Source organism: Cucumis melo, chromosome 7, assembly GCF_025177605.1.
Source record: "Cucumis melo cultivar AY chromosome 7, USDA_Cmelo_AY_1.0, whole genome shotgun sequence".
NCBI classification, from domain to species: domain Eukaryota; kingdom Viridiplantae; phylum Streptophyta; class Magnoliopsida; order Cucurbitales; family Cucurbitaceae; genus Cucumis; species Cucumis melo.
In genome coordinates, this window is record NC_066863.1 from 11,892,298 (window position 1) to 11,914,484 (window position 22,187).

The 22,187-nt window shown below is 34.4% G+C and overlaps 2 long non-coding RNA genes across 3 annotated transcripts; both read left to right on the forward strand.

Moving 5' to 3' along the window:
• Positions 1 to 913: 913 nt before the first annotated feature.
• LOC107992079 (uncharacterized) lies at positions 914 to 12,744 on the forward strand. 2 transcript variants are annotated; one of them, XR_001764507.2, is made up of 3 exons: positions 914 to 1,221; positions 9,808 to 12,385; positions 12,495 to 12,744. It is a non-coding gene; the product is annotated as an uncharacterized LOC107992079 (long non-coding RNA). The 2 variants fall into 2 exon arrangements; XR_007822412.1 differs by having other exon boundaries at positions 937 to 1,221; positions 12,106 to 12,385.
• Positions 12,745 to 19,511: 6,767 nt separating this feature from the next.
• On the forward strand, positions 19,512 to 21,402 carry LOC127150240 (uncharacterized). The gene is made up of 4 exons (XR_007822413.1): positions 19,512 to 20,202; positions 20,289 to 20,356; positions 20,440 to 20,501; positions 21,184 to 21,402. It is a non-coding gene; the product is annotated as an uncharacterized LOC127150240 (long non-coding RNA).
• The last annotated feature ends 785 nt before the right edge of the window (positions 21,403 to 22,187 follow it).

Here is a 22,187-nt window from a genome sequence, read left to right on the forward strand (position 1 = left end):
TGACAAGTTTGCGTCATTGTCGGCCTCTCTCTCTTATCTCTTGTTTTGATCTACAAAGAGATGTTATATTCTTAATTACTAATCAACCATCCTTCCAAGATGAAAATAAATAAATGGCTAAAAATTAGTAAACCAGTTATTTACGAACGCATATTGAGATAGTCTTATTTCTTGTTTGGGATAGACTTTTCTTTTTCCAAATAAAGGAACGATAAAAGAGAAAAATAAAAGACGTATTTAGGTTAAGTTTTGAAATATAAAGTAACATTTTCATAGGTTGACAATCATGTTTAGCCTCGAAGCTAAGGTTTAGGAGGTTAAAAAAATACTACAAAAGACACTAATGTTCCTAACGTGGACAAACAAGAAAAATTATGCGAGTTACCTTTGATCACAGTTAGAAATATAATAAACTCTTGAGTTCATAAACTTTCTAGAATGTGGGAAGGTTGTCTAAGATTTTGGAACAACTACTAATATATATACAAAAGTGCATGTTTTTAATATACATTTTTAAACATTTATGGAGTAAAAGTAGAACTTTATGTGAACTTTTTATCCCATGAATGCCCAAGTTGAGTAAAATGAGAAGACATGTGTTGTTAAGTGGTCTAGATTGAGTATTTACTAGGAGATATCCCCTGGAGAGGGTGGAGACGGGAAGCCTATTCCATCCCCACCACCGCGTCCTACTTTAATCCTCATCCCTGCGAAATTCATTACGGTAATAGGGACGGGGATTTTCTATGGGGAGTTGGCAAGGACCAGCTTCTCTGTGGGAAAAATATTCCCCGTTTGTATTTTTAAAGATTTAATCATTTTGTAAACTTGTAATTTTATTCTCAACCTTATATCTTGATTGCCCATTTTCAAAACATTTTCTAAATTGAAAACAAATACTATATTTCTTAATAACAATAATATTTGGGAAATTTGCATATTTATAACAAAATGTGAACGTATTTACATCTCGTATAACAAAACAAAACTCGTTGAGGCCCACAATTCAATTTTTAATTACAAAAATACCCTCCATCGGATCTCAATCATTTCGCGGGACAACATCTTCTTTTTCACCATGATTTCTCCTTCTTCTTCAACTCAATCACAAAGATACGCGATTAGACGTCTTCTTTTTCCTCATGATGGCAGATTGCACTGGGCTGGCGAAAGCATAGGTTTTGTCCTCACGACGGTAGATCGCATCAGCCCAGCAACAGTGTAGGTTTTCTTTCTCCATCTCTTTTACTACAATTCTTTTTCATTCTTCTTTTATTTTTCTTTGAATTCATGATTAAAGTCATCTCTACGTCATGATCATAAATATTTTATTCTTATTTTTCAATGAATTGTGGATAGAGATAGATAGAGATACGATCTATCTCTGTCTATCTATGATAGAGGAAGATAAAATTCTATCTCTATCTATCACAAATAGACAGAGATACATGCATATCTCCATCTATCTCGTTTTCTTTGTCTTCTATAATGAATTGTGGATAATCTATTTTTGTTTATCTGTGATAAACATATTTATATGCATATCTCTATATTTTTGTGTTAGAGAGATATAAGTCTTTTTTTTCTTTTTTTTTTGTGATATATATATAGACTTCTATCTCTATCTATCTGAGATGGACAAAGATAGAAGTATATCTTTTTATCACTATCGAATATAGTTAATTTACTTTCTTTATATAGTATTGTTTTCGTCTTACAGAATACAGTAAAGTTGGTTTTGCAATGAGAAATCATTTGACTTCTTAGGCTGAGAACATGTTTTGAAAAGAACACAAAAAGTACTTGATGAATTTAGGACTAGGAGTCGGGGACTTAGTGTTTAGTGTTGTGTGTGTTCCGGTATATCTATATTCTCTACACGACGAGTTATGGTCATTGCATGCAAGATGCTCACTATGTCTTTGTTCCTTATATAACTATTAAATCCTCATTTAATACAAGTTTTCCTATTACTTGTCCAAGTATAAGTGAAACAATAGGTTTTCTGGGTAATCTATGATCGAACGCAGGGAATTGATATCAAATCTTAGTTATAAGACTCACTCTTTATCTAGGCGGTATAAAATAAGTATACAATAAAGTAAAGTGTGTTTAAGCTGAATCTATTATCTACATTAGAGATTATGTAATAGGTGGTAATGTGAACTAACATGTGTTAAGAAAGAGTGACGGAATATCTTTGCATTCAAGTGATTAAATTACGCGATAAGTCATGATGCGATAGAGCTTAGTTAATGAGCTTTCGATTAAGGCGAGCATCTGTTAGTACCTTAAATGTCAGACTTGCTCGCCTCTCGGGATACAAATGATTAAGCTTCATTAAGTGACATACATCTAGTAGTTGTTGCTTATAAGATTTATAGTACTTCTCTTTTAAGGGTGACAACCTCTCGGCGACAAGTACCCACAATTATTCGCCTTCCAGGACACAAATGATGGAAGTTATCTCGTCAAAGTGGAGTTCATCTCCAAACTCTTCCTTGTGCATGTTCGCCATGTCCTTACTACTCACTCTCTCAAGTAGTTGGCTATTGGCACTAGCCAAGCGATGATTATAGCTTATAAATTAAACTACTTATCAAGAACTTATCATAAATTAACCTAAGCGCTACTCATAACACATTGATATATGAACAATAAAGGAATGCTGGATTGAAAGTGGATAAATGTGCAATGTATTAAAGAATGTAGGCCTTAGGCTACTATACAATATAAACCATATACATTATAATGAAATATACAAATGGAAAGTAAAGAGAATGAACATTTCAAGTTACGGACAAGGAAAATGGTGGTCTTCTCTACTATTTCTCTAAGCTCTCACTTATAGACTAATCGAAACAGAAGAAGAAAGCTTTTACAAATGACAGAAAGGCTAGTCCTTTCCATTAGAACTCTAGGTTTTGGCCCATTCAAGCACACTTTGTCTGGTAGAGATGGGGTCCTTTTATAGGTAACTTTCAACGAAAACTTCTATTTGTCAAGTCACATCAACCCCAACTACCATTCTTGTCTTCTAGTGAACCTCCTCACGTCATGACGTCGTTCCTCACCTAGTAATTGTACTTGTCAGACAAGGTCTTCTTGCGTAGTCCTTTGCATGCGCTCCTCTGTGATTCACTATTATTATTTTCTTATTAATCCTACATTAAGATACTGAAAACCATAATAAACATGTATAAGGACCTATGTAAGATGTATTTCTTAATAGTTATGAATTTGCATTATAAGCTACGCGTTTTGACACATTTGCTACGCGTTTTGGTTCCATTATTCTACCTGAAAGGCCACAATAACTTATACTTTTACAAGTTATCAAAAAGTCAAAAATATTATTGGTAAGAATTGTTTTTCTTATTTTTATTGTTTATTGGTATCTATCTCTAATTTTGACAGTTAGATTGCTATTTGTGTCTATTAGAGATAGACATAGATAGCATTTTATCTATATCTCAGACAGACATAAATAGCATTCTATCTATGTATATCTCAAATAGACTTGAATGCTTGTTCATACTTCTTACCTTTCTCTTATTTATCCATTAGGTTGATCACATTAGTAAATACTAAACACAAGATAATATATGAAAATGAACAGTTCATAGTGAAGCTAGACTTTGTATCTTGTAGTTGTCGAGTATGTGATTTTGAGAAAATTTCACGTGCACATTCTCTTGTTGTTTTACGTATGCTTAATTTATATACCTATTATTGTGTAGTTGAGTTTTATCATAAAAAACACATTGTCAGCAGCAGATAGTGGTTGTATTCGACCTGTTGGAGTTTATTTGAATTGGAGAATTAAAGATGATGCCATGAAAATATTACCTCATATTGTTAAACGTGTGTCAAGCTGAAAGACATAGAAAGTAAAGAATTCGACATGTGGTTGAATTTAAACGTTCATCAAGATGTTCTAATTTTAATTGTAAAGGTCATAATAGTAGGACTTGCAAAGTTGAATCAATTAATCAATAGATTTAATCATTCTTTTTGCATTTTAATAAACGTATAGACAAATGGATTCACATTAGAGTTTATGAATGATATTTTATGATTTATTCTACTCTTGAGTTGTACATATTTTTAATGGTACGACCAATTTTTAATGGAAATGAAAGAAGCGGAAAAACATGCAGAAGGACAAAACCTACCGATAGTGATAGACAAAAATAACCAAAGCAATGCACATGTATCACCATCTATCTCAGATAGACATTAATAGAGGACTATCACATTCTCTTTTCACCTGCTGGTATTATCATCAGCTAATTAAATCATGTGGAAGGATACATATTTATGTATCTTTATGTACCTAGATAGACAATGATAATTAAAATTTAGCAAAAGCAGCAGAACTAAACTACAAGCAAAAATAACCAAAGAAATGCACAACTGACACCATCTATCTCAAGGTAGATAGAGATAGAAAATACTATTGGACTTATTGATCGGTGGGTTGTGTTTTGCAGAAAACGTGTGATGGGGGTATTTTAGGTATTTCACATATTGGATTTGGGCTTTTTAGGTGGACTTTTTCATTTTTTAAAATTGTTCTATATCATGTAAATTTTTTCTTTTTTTTTCTACATTTAAAAAGAGCCCTTTATATGAAAAGATAAAATTAAAATATTTAATCTTATAATACTTAAAAATTAAAATTTAAATAGAAGAAGTTATATTTTTAGTCCCCAAGTTTTGATGAATATGTTTGTTTGATCCTTGAATTTTAAAAAACTACCTTTTTAGTCTCTAGGTTTATAAGAATAGACTTGTTTGGTCCGTGAGTTTTCAAAACTTACCTAATTTGTAGTTTTTTAAAAATAGGTTTAAAATGTCCTAAAAGTATTTTCTTTTTGTTTGATTTTTTAAAAAAGTTATATGATATGTAAAATTAGAAAAAACAATAGTTTTAGAGAATTTGATTTTTAGAAATTATTCTTTTCATTTTAAATTTTATATAATTATTTAAAATATAAGTATAAAATTATTTTAGGGATCTTTTAAACCCATTTTTAAAAACTCAGAGACTTAAAAGGTACTTTTTTTGATAATTCGGGGATTAAATTGGTCAATACTAACTTGGGAACTAAAATGAATTCATGGATCAAATCCACATATTCTTTCAAACTTAGGGACCAAAAATGTAACTGTTCCATTTAATTTTACAAGTTTAAATATTTAATAACTTTGTGAATATTATCGGTCTTAAAAGTAATAAAGTCTTTGTATTATATACGTATGTGTATGTAGATGTATGTATATTCTAAAAATTAAGATAAAAAATTAAGAAAAGACTAACTATTGAAGCATTTTAAAATAAACTAATTAAAAATAAGGTTAATTTTCATAAATATAACAAAACACCAAAATATTTACGGTGTAACAAAATCAAAATGTCCCATGATATTTTCATAAATCTCAGGTTTGCTCTTGAATAATGCAGACAATTGGTCATTTTTTTGCTTTTTCTTTGTGATTTATTCATCTCCTCTTCATATTGTTAATTTCTTCATATTTACTTCTTCTTCAATTTACAATATTATGATTATTTATCTAAATATTTACCAATTTCTTCGTTTCCTCTGTTAAAAGAAAAGTTAGGTTAGTATTTTTCATTATTATTTTCCTTTTTGGTATTTTCCATTTATGAATTTTCCTTTAGTGATTTCTGTTAGGCCTATATATTTTCCTATGTAAAACATCGTTATGTCCTCTGAATTATTATGATTTATTCAATAAAATTCACATGGTATCAGAGCTATAGGTTTTTTATCTTGACCTTGCCGCCACTAGCCTTGTTCGACCTCTGCCTCCATCAATGACTAGCCATAGACGGAGGCAAACCTAAATGTAAATGTGTCGCTTCCACTGTTTGCTTCCACTTAAAACTCATCCACATCTCTGCCCTACCTTCGCTTAGGCCCATTCGTTCAAATCTGTTCTCCGCCAGCAACGAAGATCCCTTCTGTTCTGCCTCCGTTTAAATCCGACTAGATCTGTAGGTCCGCCCCACTCCGTTCAGATACAAACAGCAACGGAGATCCCCTCTACTTCGACAACACTCAGATCGAAGCTCAGATCGATGGATTTCTTTGGTTTTGTTTTGTTCTAATCCATCTCGTTTTCATATTCGTTTCATTTGGGTCGAAGCCCACATCGACGTTTCATTCTCGATCTGCTCCATTTTTCTCCAATTTCGTTTTACTCAGATTTGTTCAACACCTCTCCGATTCCACTCTGCTTCGTCGTAGATCCTTCTGAGAAACTTCGTTCCTCTCATACCTGCCGCCCCATTCCTTGCCAAAACACTTTAACTGTAATTTTCTTTTATTATTATTATTTGGTTCTTTTTGAATAAATCGGCTGATCCATCTTCCATTAATTTGTTCCATCTCTGCCGCAAAAATCAAACCCACACCCAATGAAAATTAATATGCGTTTGTCTTTGTGGAGTATATACCATGATGAAATAGGATTATTTGTTGTTCAATAGACCATTGACACTATCGTTATGTTGCAAATGTTGAATTCCCATGGCACTAAATGCTGCCAATATGTGTGCCAAGTGCTTGTGTTCTGAAGTTGACATCACCGAAGGTTTCAGAAGCAATTGACTATCATGCATTGTCGGATTGTAAGAGTTACTTACAGTGACCCCAAACTTGGATTAAAACACAAGTAGAAAAGTTTCACGAAAAGTAGATTAAATTTCTGAAGTAGGTCTAGTTCGGTTCACTTGGATCAATTTAATTCAATTAGCCTACTTTTGGTTCAATTCATTAAATCCAGTCTAGTTCAGTTTTTGTTTAATTGTCTGGTTTGGAAAAAAAATATGGTCTTTGTTCTGTTTTCAAATCAGTAGTTATTGGATTTTGTTATAGATCTTTTTAGGAGGATCTCCATTTCTGCCCAGAAGTTCCTATTTCGTCTTATAGATCTCTATTTGAGAATCTATGTTCCTATCCCAGAAGTTTTTCGTTTTCTTCTTCGTGGGTTAGTCTTTAAGCCTAAAAGTTCTTTGTGTTTTTGTTCTTCGTCGGTTTCTGATTCTATCCTAGATTTACTAATTTGATTAAGACATTTCTTAGCAAACTCAAGTTTGTGATTCTAGCACCTTCAGTTTGAGGTAGGGTGTTAAAAGGAAAATTATGTTAGTATTTTCCATTATTATTTTCCTTTTTGGTATTTTCCATTTATGAATTTTTCTTTAGTGGTTTCTTTGATATCTATATATTTTTCTATGTAAAACATCGTTATGTACTCTGAATTATTATGATTTATTCAATAAAATTCACATCCTTTGAGAATTGCTTCCTTCTTCTTCATTTCTCATCTTTTTCTTCTTCGTACAAGATTTAAATGATATTGGTACAAGGTACAAATCATTTAGAGTGGGTGCAATATCATTTAGATTAGATATAAGGGTATAAGATCATTTACACTTGGTAGAAGATCGTTTAGACTTGGTAGAAAATCGTTTAGACTTTCTGCAAGATCGTTTAGACTTGCTACGAGATCATTTAGACTAGGTACAAGATCATTTGGACTAGGTACAAGGGTACAAGATCATTTAGACTTCCTACGAGATCGTTTGCACTTGCTAAGAGATCGTTTAGACTTAGTACAAAACCATTTTTTCACATGTGTATGACTGATTAATTGTTGTTATTTCACGTTGTGGGCCTATGAGCTTTTTCCTTTTTAAAATTTTTTCTATACAGTGTAAATATTTTTACGCTTTATTCTATTATTTAAAAAACCCAAAAAATAATTAGAAAATACTAAGGGGTCTTTTAAAAAATATCACAAAGCGGCAAAGTATTTAGACTGTATAGAACAATTCTTAAAATGAAAAAAGTCTATAGGCCCACCGTGAAAAATACCAAAAATGCCCCGTCAATCATGTCGTCAACAATGCACGCGTAATATATTTGGTACACGCTCGTTTAGATTTGGTTGTTTAAATATGGCTACATTTTATTCTTTTCAATTCTATCGTTTAACTTTGGTATACGATCGTTTAACTTTGGTTGCATTTAAATTTGGTTACACGATCATTTAGATTTGATCGTTTAGATTTGAACCCAAATCTAAACGATTTTTTTCAAAGTTTGGTACACGATCGTTTAGATTTGGCTAAACAATTTTTTTTAATTCTTTTGCTAGATAATCGTTTATTTTTTTTACACGATCGTTTAGATTTGGCTGATATTTTTAATTCTTTTGGTACACGATCGTTTAGATTTGTCTACACGATGATTTTTTTACACGATTTGGCTACTCTAATCTAAATGATTTTTTCCAAGATTCTTTGCACATGATCTTTTAGATTTTGCTATTTTTTGTACACAGTCGTTTAGATTTGGTTACTCAAATTTAAACGACATAAAAAAAAGAGGAAAAGAAGAAAGACGATGCAAAGAAAGAAATCGTACAGACGAGGAAGAGAAGAAAGACGGAAGGGAAAACCATGAATATTTAAAAAATAGCTAACTTCATGGGCTTTGTTACACGGGTCGTAAATAGTTTGATGTTTTGTTACATTTATGAAAATTACATAAAAACTAATTAAATTTTAAACCAATTACAATAAATTTACTTTGTAAATAACACTCATAAAATGTGTGAGTTATATATGCTTTTACATCTATTTAAGAAATAAAGATAAAATATGCATAAACTCTAAACCCTAAAGAAAATATGCATATATATATATAAAAATAAAGGTTAATTTTCATAAATATAACAAAACACCAAAATATTTACGGTCTGTGTAACAAAATAAAAAAGCCCATGAAGCCGATAGAAATTTTTCATAAATTTCAAATTTGTCCTTCATATTGATAACGATTCGTCACTTCTCTTTGTTCTTCTTCTTTGCGATTTATGTATTCTCTTCTAAATTTCTTCAGTTCTTTCTTCTTCTATTTTTATTTTTATTTTATATTTCTTTAGCTCCTCTGTTCATCTTCTTTTGGATAAATAAAATGCATATTTCTTCCAAGAATTTCTTTCTTACAACTCATATTCTAGAATATCAAGATCATTTGAATATCCTTTTGATATGATTTAAACGATTGTTTAGATTTGAAGCATTTCATACACGATCGTATATCATTTTCTACATGATTGCATACCATGATCATTTGGAGGAAGAATTACATGAGACATTGTTTCCATCGTGTCAAAAAAACTACAAGATCGTGTATCATTTTCTATTCGATTGCGTCTCATGATCGTTTAGAAGAAGAATTACACGAAGCATTTTTTCCATCGCTAAAAAGAACTACACGATTCTGAATCATTTCCTTCACGATTGTGTATCATTTCCTATACAATCATGTATCATTTCCTACTGATCGCGTATCATGATTGTTTAGAAGAAGAATTACATGTGCATATGTTGACTAGGGCATTTTTGGTATTTCCCTTCGTGAGCCCGTGGGCTTTTCCGGTATTCAAAATTGTTTTATATAATGTAAATATTTTTTCAGTTTGTTGTATTTTTTAAAAAAACCTAAAAATAAAAGGAAAATTTTAAAAAATGGCATGTTTGACAAAATTTTACAAAATATAGAAAAATTTCATATTCTATCAATGATAGACATTGATAGACACAAATATGCTTGTATCAGTCACATTGATAAACATTGATAGACTTCTACTATTGTTTGGGAATTCCTTAACTTTTTTAATAGTAGAAGTCTATCAATGTTTATCATTGATAGAATCCAAAATTTTGCTATATTTAAAAATATCTAAAAAAATAATTTTTTTTATCAGGGCAGGGTAAGGATAGGTCAGGAATGGGGACATGGAATGTATTCCTCGCCCTCATCACTATTTGCTCAACCGGCAGAAATTTCTTCCTGCTCCCCACTCATCCCTCATTCATTGTTCATTTGGGAATTCCTTAACTTTTTTAAGTCGGGTCCCCATGAGACCCGAACCCACTGACTAAATGGATCTCTTCTTTTACTATTTTGGAGTGGTTTTATAACCTTTTGCCGAGATTTTTTTGACTATTTTTCAAAAACCTTTCTTAATGTGGCCATAGTGGTTTGGACTCTACAACATGCATGCGTAAAACAAAGACAAATTTTTTCTTTGTTACTTAAATAAAAAGAATGAAACTCATTTATTAAATAAACTTTAAAATAATAAAATCAATTAAATCCATGTTTGGGGTCACCTGTCCAAAGTTATAACAAATAAGTTAAAGAAAAAGTAAAATAATCAAATATCCTAAACATTGGATGTCTGTCTAGTTCTTGCATTCTTACAAGCATTATATTACAAAATTAAATGACGTTGAGCACGTTTAAAAAAAATATTACGTCTCTCATGCACACTTGAGTCTTTCGTCTGACTATCTTTTACGAAAGGTAAGGCCTTACTAGTGCCAATTTAGTAATGCATGTGTAACGCCCCAACAATTTGGAATTTAATTTTTTCATCTTAAGCATAGTTATTGAAACCTTGGACGTTGTTATTAATGAAATCTTGGTGGTGTAATTATTTAAGTGCGAGAATAAAATAATTTCTCTAATTGGATAATTAAATTTGGTAAGGTTGTTTGTTGAAGATAAGATAATTTAGTTAAGTTAATGTGATATTTTATTTGGAAAAGAATATATATATTTATGAAAGGGAGTGTTGTGATTGGATGATTTTGAAAATTTAAGATATTGGGAGTTTTAATTGAAGAGAGAAGATTTGTTGGTTTTGAATTAAATGAAGGGAAAAGAAAAAGGGAATTTATTATTGGGTTCGTTTTATAAATGAGCCTTGGGACCCGTGCACAAGAATAATTAAAAAAAAAAAAGAAAAAAAGGGAAAAAGGAATAGGAAGAAACCCTAGCTACCGCGATTCGTCGCTCTCCGCCGCCTCCGTCGTGCAGCCGATTCGCCCAAGCTCTTCCATCAGGTGCTCGTTCAGCCGCGTCTCCAGCCGTTCGCGTGGAGCCCCGCCGTCCATCCTTCTTTCACTCCGTTCGGACCCCTTCGCCTGGGAGCCGTCGCAACCATCCATTCTCCGTCACGGTCTGCCGCTCCTCGTTGCAGGTCAATCGGTTGGTAGCGCCGGTCGTCGTCGAGGCCAGCCCCATCGGGACGTCGTCCCGATCTAAACCCAAAAACTCGAGCCACATTACCCATCTGTTCCACGCCTATCCATCCGATCGTCTTGAGCGAGTCGAACGCCACCCGCGACCGTAGCCGACCCGAACAGCCGCGTCGCGCCTCGCCTTGACCCGGATTCCAACCTGTGCCCCTCTTTGTGAGCCGAACGCCAGCCGTCTGCGTCTGCAACCCGCACGCACGCCGCGCCCGCACCACTAATCGAGCCACACGCCACGCGAGCCACACGCCCGCATGAGCCGTGCCTTCTACCGCAAGCCGAGCTGAGCGCCTTCAAGCCGAGCCGATCCCTACTCTTCCAGTCGAGCCGCTAAATCCTTTTGAACCACCTAGCCTTTTTTCGGTCCTTTGCACCTATTTTTAGTAAGTCAAATGGGTTTTTAGCACACCCAGCCAAGACTTGAATTTTTAACCTAAATAATTTAATTTGGATTAAATTGAATTATTTCTCTTAAAGAACATCTTGGACCAATGGACTTTGGAGCGTTGGATTTCTCCAGTTCAGGACCATCTCCTTGTAACCCGACCACGAGTAAGTTATTCCAACTAAATTTTTGAGTTATTGGGTCGCTTGGTGAATTAGTTATGAAAATTGGCGTTATTAAACATTTAGGACCTCGCTGCTTGGAAAGCGCATTTTCTTGCTGTTAGAACTCGTTGAGCAAATCTCCAGGTAAGAGATTTCTACTACTAGCCCTACGACTAGAATCATGAGACTGCATGCATTCCTAGTTATGCACATTGAGGACTAAACTGTATAACGATATGTCGATTAATAAGGGCATGATGTGACATGATGTGATTTGATATGATGACATGGTATTAAAGTGATGACGTGACTTGTTACGACATTATGTTTTGGCTTTATGATGAGATGTGATTTGATGATTAGACTGATATGATTACGTGATGATGCTATGTTATATGTATGCTATGGTTAAGGTACCTGTTCGCTTAGCCTATTAGAGTCGTACCTGCATGGGTGTCCTTCGGGATCATCACCTATTTAGGACTGCGTAGTCCGACGGGACCGCCAATCTGGCATGGATATAGATATGATTCGAGTGATTCGACGGGATCCTCGCAGCCCGATTATCTTAGTGTTTCCTCCGGGTTCGCTATAGACCAGTATGTCCTAGGTGCTCCCCCGGCACACCGAAGACCAGATTCTGTTCTTACAAGAGCGCATGTTGCACGTGTTCGGGAACGTGCCAGTTATTAGGTACTATTTTCAAGACTCTAATAGGAAGTTAACAGACACCTAGTGGGACTAGTAGTTGGTCCCTTACTGAGTATTTTATACTCACTCTTTCCATGTCATATTTTTTCAGGTAGAGGTAGAGGTAAGGGCAAGGGCAAGTTGGCGGGCGACCAGAAGTGACCATGGCGAGCCATAGGGATTTCTGCTTCCGCTTTACACCCCGTTTAAACTTTTAGTATTTGAGTTTTTATTATTCTTTATTTACTATTTTGTTTCTTTAAAAGTAGATAGGGCCTGTGTAGGATTTTAACAGTTGTTTACATTTCGCACATTACCCTGATTTGGTTTTTAAATAAATAAAATTTTGAAGTTTTGTTCCTTTTAGCCAAACTTTATAACATTAATTATGTTATTTACATTTAGCAATGGCTTCGACTCAGTATAAGGAGTTGGGTCGTTATAGCATGTGTAAGGACTAAACCAATTGATTTCCCTACATTCTGTCAAAAATATAAAAAGAAAAAAATAACAAGAAGATTGTTAGGTTTTATGTCCTAAAACTCGTAGATAGTAAATGTAATTTATTGACTATTATTAATAAAGTGTTATTTTTGCAATTTCAATAAAATGTTATCGATTATATTATTAGTTTTGTCTTAATAACCTAAATCCAATAAACTAACATCTAAAAACTGCTTTATGAGTCTTAAACTGAAAATAGAGACATATAGGGATCAATGTTCAAGATACAGATTAAATGGTGTATAGTATAGGGATAATATTAGGTACCTTATCTTGGTAACATGATTGATACGATCCACTTTGTATTTGATATAAATGCAAACATATGTTCGTGTTGGTGACATGTGAATGGGGATATTCTATGTAATTATTTGGTAGAAGAACAGACCATGAAATAGCAATCACTAGATGTAACTCTGTTGACTTAGTCTTAATGCTTAGTGTATAATGAACTCTATTCGTGATGGATTATCCTTTTATTTGTGGGTAAGTGTGGCAAGATTGTTGACTTAATAAGCCTATCATTTTGAGAACGAGATCGAGTGGAGAGCTGCAAAGATAATCGCACAAGATGGAACCCTGACTTTAGGGTAAGTAGATAGATGTTTCCTAAATGGTGTCTCAAGGACTTGAGCAAAAGGCCTTTACCCTCTGTATGGTACTAGAGTGGTTTTTGTTTATTAGTTGGACCATAAACAAGTTGTTCATTAGAGGAGTATTGGTATTTAACGACTAAGAAGTAACCTAACGGTAAAACATTAATTTGACCCAACTGGTGTCATGAGCACTTGCGAATGACTAACTTGTTGTTATTGGTATGTATACGTGGACACATAAATATATCTAGAGTGAGAAGAGTTTAGTTATGAGTCTTTAGTGAAGTGCACACACAGTTAACAAATATTTATTCATGTGGTTAATGAGTTTAGCCATTTAGTCTTATGTCGTTGTAGCTTCTGATCTATAGGTCCATTAAGTCACCTTCTCTAGCTCAAATTTAATGCAGTTCATATATATTGATTGTAATTTGACATAATTAAAATTTACTTAGTTGAATAATATAACGTTTGTGATACATTATAATATAAAGTATATATTTTAATTGAAGTTTATTATATATATATTTAATTTTGGATGTGATTCAAAACTAATTTATGCAATAATAAAATATTTGAATGGGTTCAAATATTCATTTAATATGAATTAGCTTTATATTAAAGCTATAGGTTAAAATTTGATATGTATATTTTATACATATTAAAACTATAGTTTATGAGAGAAATTTGTATAAGAATATTATTCAAATATGGATTCAATTAAGGGCTTTTTTCATAAATATAACAAACCAACAAAATATTTACACTATATAGAACAATTTCAAACTCGAAAATAGCCCAAAATCCCACAACGGGAAATACAAAAAATGTCCCAATCAACACACGATTAATCGGTCACACGCGCAGTAGTAATTCTTCTTCTAAATAATCATGATATGCGATTGTGTAGAAAATGACACAGTCGTGTAGAAAATGATGCACGATCGTGTAGGTAGTATCAACACCAATCACACACACGCATGTAATTCTTCTTCTAAATGATCGTGAACCAAGATCGTTTAGATATTGGTATATGATTGTGTATCAAGAGCTAATCGATAGTGTATAAAATCTACATTTGTATTCAGTATAAGATCATGTACCAATATCATTTAGATTTTGTACATGATCGTGTACAAAGATGTAAACGATTTTGTTCAAAATCATATACCAAGATCTAAATGATTTTTGTTCAAAATCGTATACCAATATCTTTTATATTTCGCAAGATCGTTTAGATGTTAGTACACAATCGTTTAGATCTGGAAGAGAAAATGTATGAGAGATGATGAAGATCGTTTACCAAGTGAAAATTTGAAAAAGTGAAAAAAGAAAGAAGTGAAATATCGAAGAAGGAAGAAATTCTAAAAGAGGAACACTACAAGAAATGGGCTTTTTAATAGCCTTTGAGGATAGCCATTTTAAATAGGCTATTAAGGGGGGGGAATAAAAATATTTGAAATTTAAATAAAAAATTAAAAGCTCCCCCCAAAAACGTAACCTGGCTTATGCGAATTCATTTAAAACCCCTAACCCATAATAAACGCCTCCTCTCACCCCACCTGCCACTATCCACGCATGACCCCCTTTTTGTTATCTCCATTTGTCTCCGACGACATCTGCCCACCCATTCGAAACCCCCCTTCTTCGTTTGAATTCATATTTCAAAAACCCCTTTTCCACGCACCCCCACCCCCATCGAAACGACCTTGCCACTGGCCATGCACAACCCTCTTTTCATCGTCTACATTTGTCTCTAACGACGTCTGCTGACCTTTTATTAAATGATTCTATCTGTTTGTTTCTATTTGTCTCCAACGACCTCTGTTGACCATTTTGTTCATCACTAATTAGCCATAAACTTCAAACCCCACCTTTTGTGACAATTTCTACTGACCTCGTTTGTCTCCGACAACCTCCGCTAACTAATTTGTTGAACCATTCACTAGATGTCTTAAATGGTAGTCTCTCTCTCTCTTAGTTATTTAGCTAACTTAACTCTACAACAATAATTTATGACTTATGAGGTTGTTATTTTATTTTAGTTTGTATTTTTTTTAGAAAATAATTTTTTCAAAACCTGTCGTACATACTAACAGTTGAATTATGATGTTTTCCAAAGGGATTAAATTGTGTGCATCCTTTTGTTGTTTTGCTGACTTTAATTTTTGTTGCTTTTCAAAAATTATATTGATAATAAAACCAAAAAAACATAATGTGTAACGACCCAACTCTTTATACTAATTTGAGGTCATTACTTCTTAAAGGAAAATAAAACTTTTCTTAAACAAAAGGGAAAATAAAACTAATTTCCATAATCAAAACCTCAAATACTCATTAAAATCATAAATAAACCAATGTATATAGAAATAAATCTCTAAAATAAAATCCTAGCTCGGCTCCCATCTAGTTTTGGAAGAGTAATAATGAAAATGCAAAATTAATGAAATCAAAACTAATAATATAATGGCGGAAGCAAAACGTTTCCCTATGGCACGCCACGGTCACTTCTTGTCGTTCGCCAGCTTTCCTCTACCTCTACCTCTACATTTGCTTGAAAAGTTAAACATTAAAAGAATGAGTATAAAATATACTCAGTAAGAGATCTACTACTAGTCCCGCTAGGTGTCTGTTAATTTTCTATTAGAGTCCTATAAAGTGTACCCTAAAGTTGCACGTTCCCGAACACGCGTAAACTGTGATCCCGTAGGAACATCTCTAGTATTCGATAACCCTAAAGGAATACCTATGACAAAATTGGTCCTCGCTGAACACAAAGAAACACCTAAGACAAACTAGTCTTTATTGAACCCACAGGAAACACTAAGACAATCGGACTGTAAGTGACCCTGTCGAGTCACTCATATACATATCATCTCATACTGGACTGGTGATCTCGTCAGATTACACAGTCATAAAAAGGTGGTGATCTCGAGGAACACTCATGTGGGTACGACATTAATAGATAAAGTTAACTGAACATCCTATCCATAGCATAACATCATAAGCATGACATGAATATTAATCATAGTATTCTTAATAATGAGATTAATATTTCATGCATTAACATTAACATCATCAATCATCAACATCTACAGAACTCAATCATAACTATCAGTCATCATCAACATCAATACATTATGCACTTTAGCTACTTTTCGTTTTAGATATCGACATTACGAGTTCATTGTAATGTCTTTTGGCTTGACCAATACTCTTGTTGTGTTTATGGACTTGATGAAAAGGGTGTTTAAAGATTCTTAGACACTTTTGTTATAGTTTTTATTGACGAGATCTTGGTTTACTCTAAGACAGAGGTTGAACATGAGGAGCACTTGCATCAGATTTTGGAGACGCTTCGAGCCAATAAGTTATAGGCTAAGTTTTCTAAATGTGAGTTTTGGCTGAAGAAGGTGTCTTTTCTTGGCCATGTAGTATCTAGTGAGGGAGTCTCTATGGACCCAGCAAAGATTGAAGTTATGACCAGTTGGCCTCGACCTTCTACAGTTAGTGAGGTTCATAGTTTTCTAGGTTTAACAGGTTATTACAGAAGGTTCGTGGAAGATTTCTCTCATATAGCCAATCCTTTGACTTAGTTGACTACGAAGGGGACTTCTTTTGTTTGGAGCCCAGCATGTGACAATAGTTTCCAGGAGCTTAAGCAGAAGCTTGTGACTGTGTCGATCCTCATAGTGATGCCTCCAAGAAGGGACTAGGTTGTGTTTTGATGCAGCAAGGTAAGGTAGTTGCTTATGCCTCTCATAAGTTAAAGAGTCATGAGCAGAACTATCCTGCCCATGATTTAGAGTTGGCAGAAGTGATTTTTACACTGAAGGTATGGAGACAGTACTTGTATGGCAAGAAGATACAAATTTTTACTGACCATAAGAGCCTGAAATACTTCTTCACCCAGAAGGAGTTTAACATGAGATATAGAAAATGTCTGGAGTTAGTAAAGAACTATGATTGTGAGATCCTATATAACCCAGGTAAGGCAAATGTGGTAGTTGATGCGCTTAGTAGGAAGGTGTCACATTCAGCGGCAGTTATTACTGAGCAGGCCCCTTTGCGTAGAGACTTTGAGAGAGCTGAGATTGCAGTTTCAATAGGGGAAGTTACCTGACAGTTGGCGCAATTATCAGTGCAGCCGACCTTGAGACAGAGGATTATTCTTGCTCAGCTAAATGACCCATATTTGGTTGAGAAGCGTCGTTTGGCAGAAGCAGGCCAAGCTGAGGAGTTTTTCATATCCTCTAATGATGGACTTATGTTTAAGAGCCATTTATGCGTCTCAGTAGACGGTGCAGTTAAGACTGAGCTTTTGACAGAGGCTCACAGTTCTCCATTTTCTATGCATCCTAGCAGTACGAAGATGTACCAGGACTTGAAACGAGTTTACTAGTGGTGAAATATGAAGAGAGAAGTGACAGACTTCGTTAGTAGATGCTTAGTATGCTAGCAAGTGAAGGCATCAAGACAGAGGCCAGAAGGTTTGTTGCACCCTTGAGTGTTCCAGGGTGGAAGTGGGAGAGTGTTGTCTATGGACTTCATTACAGGACTGCCTAAAACCCTGACGAGTTATACGGTGATTTTGGTTGTTGTTGACAGGCTTACGAAGTTAGCTCATTTCATGCCAGGGAAATCCATTTACACTGCCAGTAAGTATAGACAGTTATATATGACTGAGATAGTGAGATTGCACGGAGTGTTCGTATCTATTGTTTCTGACAGAGATGCTCGTTTCACTTTAAAGTTTTGGAAAGGACTTCAGCTTACGTTGTGCACGAGGTTAGATTTCAACACAGCCTTTCATCCTCAGACTGATGGTCAAACAAAGAGGTTGAACCAGATTTTGGAAGATATGCTGCGAGCTTGTGTGCTGGAGTTTTTAGGGAGTTGGGACTCTCATTTGCATTTGATGGAGTTTGCCTATAATAATTGTTACCAGGCTACGATTGGCATGGTACCGTTTGAGGCTTTGTATGGTAAGTGTTGTAGATCTCCTATATGTTGGGGTAAGGTTGGTGAGCAGAGAATGTTAGGCCCTAAGTTAGTTCATACCACCAATGCACAACGCAGAGCAGACAGAAGAGCTATGCTGATGAACGACGTAAGGAACTAGATTTTGATGTGGGAGACATGGTTTTTCTAAAGGTAACACCTATGAAGGATGTTTTGAGGTTGAAGAAGAAAAGGAAACTAAGTCCACATTTTGTAGGGCCATTTTAGCCGATTGGCCCTGTAGCTTATCGTTTCGCGTTGCCTCCAGCGTTTTTGCAGTACATGATGTAATCCATGTCTCTATGCTGAGGAAGTATGTCGCAGACCCAACACATGTAGTTGACTTTGAACCATTGTACATCAATGAGAACTTGAGCTATGAGGAGCAACCCGTTGAAATTTTGGCAAGAGAGGTCAAGATGCTCCATAATAGGGGGATTCAACTGGTCAAGGTTCTTTCGTGAAACCACGGAGCTGAAGAGGCCACATGGAAGAAAGAGGATGACATGAGAGCCCAGTACCTTGAGCTCTTCAAGGATTAGAAATTTCGAGGACGAAAGTTTCTCAAAGAAGGGAAAACTGTAACGCCTCAAATTAAGATAATTTAATTTTAATTATCTTAAGTGTAATTTTGAAAATTTTGGGTATAATTTTGTTTCAATTGTTGGAATATTAAATTTGTGGAGATTGAAATTTATTAGATATTTTAGAAAATACCTAATTTTTTAAAGTTGGAATTTTGATTAAGGTTCTTTGTTTTAAGAGATTTTTATTTGAGAGAAATTTGATTAATTATATGTGATTATTAATTAATTAAATTTGAAGTTGAAATAATTATATTATGTAGATAATATAATTATGTAAGGTATTTATTTTGGGGAAAATAAAAGTGATTGATAGGAGAGAGAAGAGGGAGATTTGAGTTTTAAAAAGTAGATTTGAGGGGTTTAAATGAAGAAAGAGAGGGAGTTGTTTTATTGGGAATAAAATAAGGAAAGGATAAAAGAAAAATAATAGTAATTTATTATTATTTCATTAAATAGCTTTGGAAACCGTGGAAACCCTATTCATCTTCTTCTTTCTCATCACAAAAGAAAAAAAACCCTAATTCCTTACCTTGCTCCATCACGTCGCGACCTTCTCCGATCATCGCCGCGTCGTCTGTAGCCGTCAGCATCTCCTTCAGTCGTCCTCGTCGTCACGTGTTTTGTAAGTCAGCCGATCACCCGAGCCACCTTCTTCACCCATTAGCATTTTCGTCTCCGTCCGTCTTCGTCTCTGTCTACTCGTCGCCGCCCCGAGTTCATTTCATATCTTCTGTCGTCGGTTGTCTCTGTCTCCGTCAGCCGATCGTCGAACCAAGTCACATCCGTGCAAGCCGATTGTCTCTATCGTTCCATCAAGCCAACCTTCATCGACCTTCGAAAGCACAAACATGAGCCATCTCCGTTAGTACGAGCCACGCACGCGAAGTTCGAGCCATGCGCACCTGTGTGAAGCCGCCCAGCCGTCCGCATGAGCCGAACCAGCATCTGAGCCATACGCAACCCCAACCGAGCCGCCCCTGCACGTGCGAGCCGCCTTTCGTGTGTGAGCTGCCTACCCGAGCCGATTTCCCTGCCTTAGTCGAGCTGATCCCTGTCTTCCAAGCCAATTGAGCCGTCAAGCTTAATTTTGCCCTTTTCACCTATATTTTTGATAAGTTTTGATTGGGTTTTGGTTAGTGCCTAATAAAGATTGATTTTGAACTCTAAATAATTTTATTTTGGATTAAATTGAATTATTTTTCTTAAATGACTGGTTAGATCAATTGGAAGTTGAACTATGGAATTTTTCTCAATTAAGGGTAAATTCAATTCAACCTCAAATTTGGGTAAGTTAAATAAGTTAGAATTTCAATCCTTAAGCAATTATTAATTAAATTATTAAACTTAGTTATTTACCCTCACTGTTTAGGATTTTTCCTTGGGAAGTTTGACCTTGCTGTCAGGATTAATTTTGGTTTAAGCAATCTCCAGGTAAGAGATTCTCCTACTAGACCTTCGTATTAAAGTAAGAGCTTGCATGAAATCCTTCCATTATGCTTTGATGTAGCTGTTATGCATAATGTGATCATGTGTATGGTGATTGGTAGTCTGGATTATTCCATAATTATCATGACTGATAGATCTGATTCAGATATGTTTATGATGATAAATTTGAATACGAATGCTATGATTGTTACTTATGCCATGTTTATGATGATGTGATGATGTGTTCATGCTATGGATAGGGTGTACTATTATCTTTATCTATTAGAGTCGTACCCACATGGGTGTCCCTCGGGATCACCACCTTTTTATGATTGTGTAGTCTAACAGAATCGTCAGTCTAGTATGAGATGATATGTTTACAAGTGGCTCAATGGGGTTACTCACAGCCCGATTATCTTAGTGTTTCTTTCGAGATGCACTAAAGATCAGTTTGTCCTTGGTGTTCCTTGTGTTCACCGAAGACCAGCTTTGTCCTAAGTGTTCCTATGGGTTCACCGAAAACCAGAGATGTTCCTACAGGATCACAGATTGCACATGTTTGAGAACGTGCCAGTTAGGGGTACCACTTTACAGGACTCTAATAGGAAGTTAACAGCCACCTAGTGGAACAAGTAGGTCCCTTGCTGAGTATATTTTCATACTCACTCTCTTATGTTTTATTTTTCAGGCAGAGGTAGAGGTAAGAGCATAGGAAAGCTGGCGAATGACAAGAAGTGATTATGGCATGCCATAGGAAACATTTTGCTTTTGCCTAATGATATTAGTTGTAATTTCCGTATTTATGCACTTTTATTTATTTTACTCTTTAAAACTAGATAGGGCCCGAACTAGGAATTTGCTATTTTTGAGATTTATTTCTATTGATTTATGCATTTATGATTTTAAATGAGTATTTGAAGTTTTGACCATGAACATTTGTTTTACCTTTAAATTTAATTTAAGAGATTTAATTTTCCTTTTGAGTAGTAATGACCTCAACTTAGTATAAAAAGTTTGGTCGTTACATTCATAATACAAATAGACATATATATTAGTCTATCAGATCTATATATTTTGTAAATATTTTGGTTAATTTTGTTATATTTGAAAATAACCCTTAAAACGTAGCTAGGAAGTAAAAACGTTTTTTTTAATTAAAATAAAATCAATGGTTTTCAAATTAACCTTAATTTTTTGTTAATTTACAAAAATGTAACAACCAATAACAATTACGGCCCGTGTAACCAAAAAAAAAACAAAAGTCCAGGAAGTTGGTAAAATATCTTCATAATTTTCAGATTTGCGCAGCTTGAATACTGCGGACGATTCGTTACTTCTCTTTCTTCTTCTTCTTTGCAATTTATTCATCTTCTCTTCCAGATTTTCTTTCTTCTATTTTTAAACGATTTATTCTTCTATTTTGATCTCTTATTTCATTCTCACCATTATCGAAAATATTTTATGAAGCTACTTCATCTTTCTCATATTTGAAAATATCAAGATTGTTTTAAATATCATTTTGACATGATCTAAACGATCGTTTACCATTGTCAACATGATCGTTTAAATTTGAAGTTTTTTTCCATCGTTTAAGACAAATACATAATCATGTTTGCATGATCTAAACAATCGCTTACCATATTTAACACGATCGTTTAGCATAGTCAACACGGTCGTTTAGTATGGTCAACA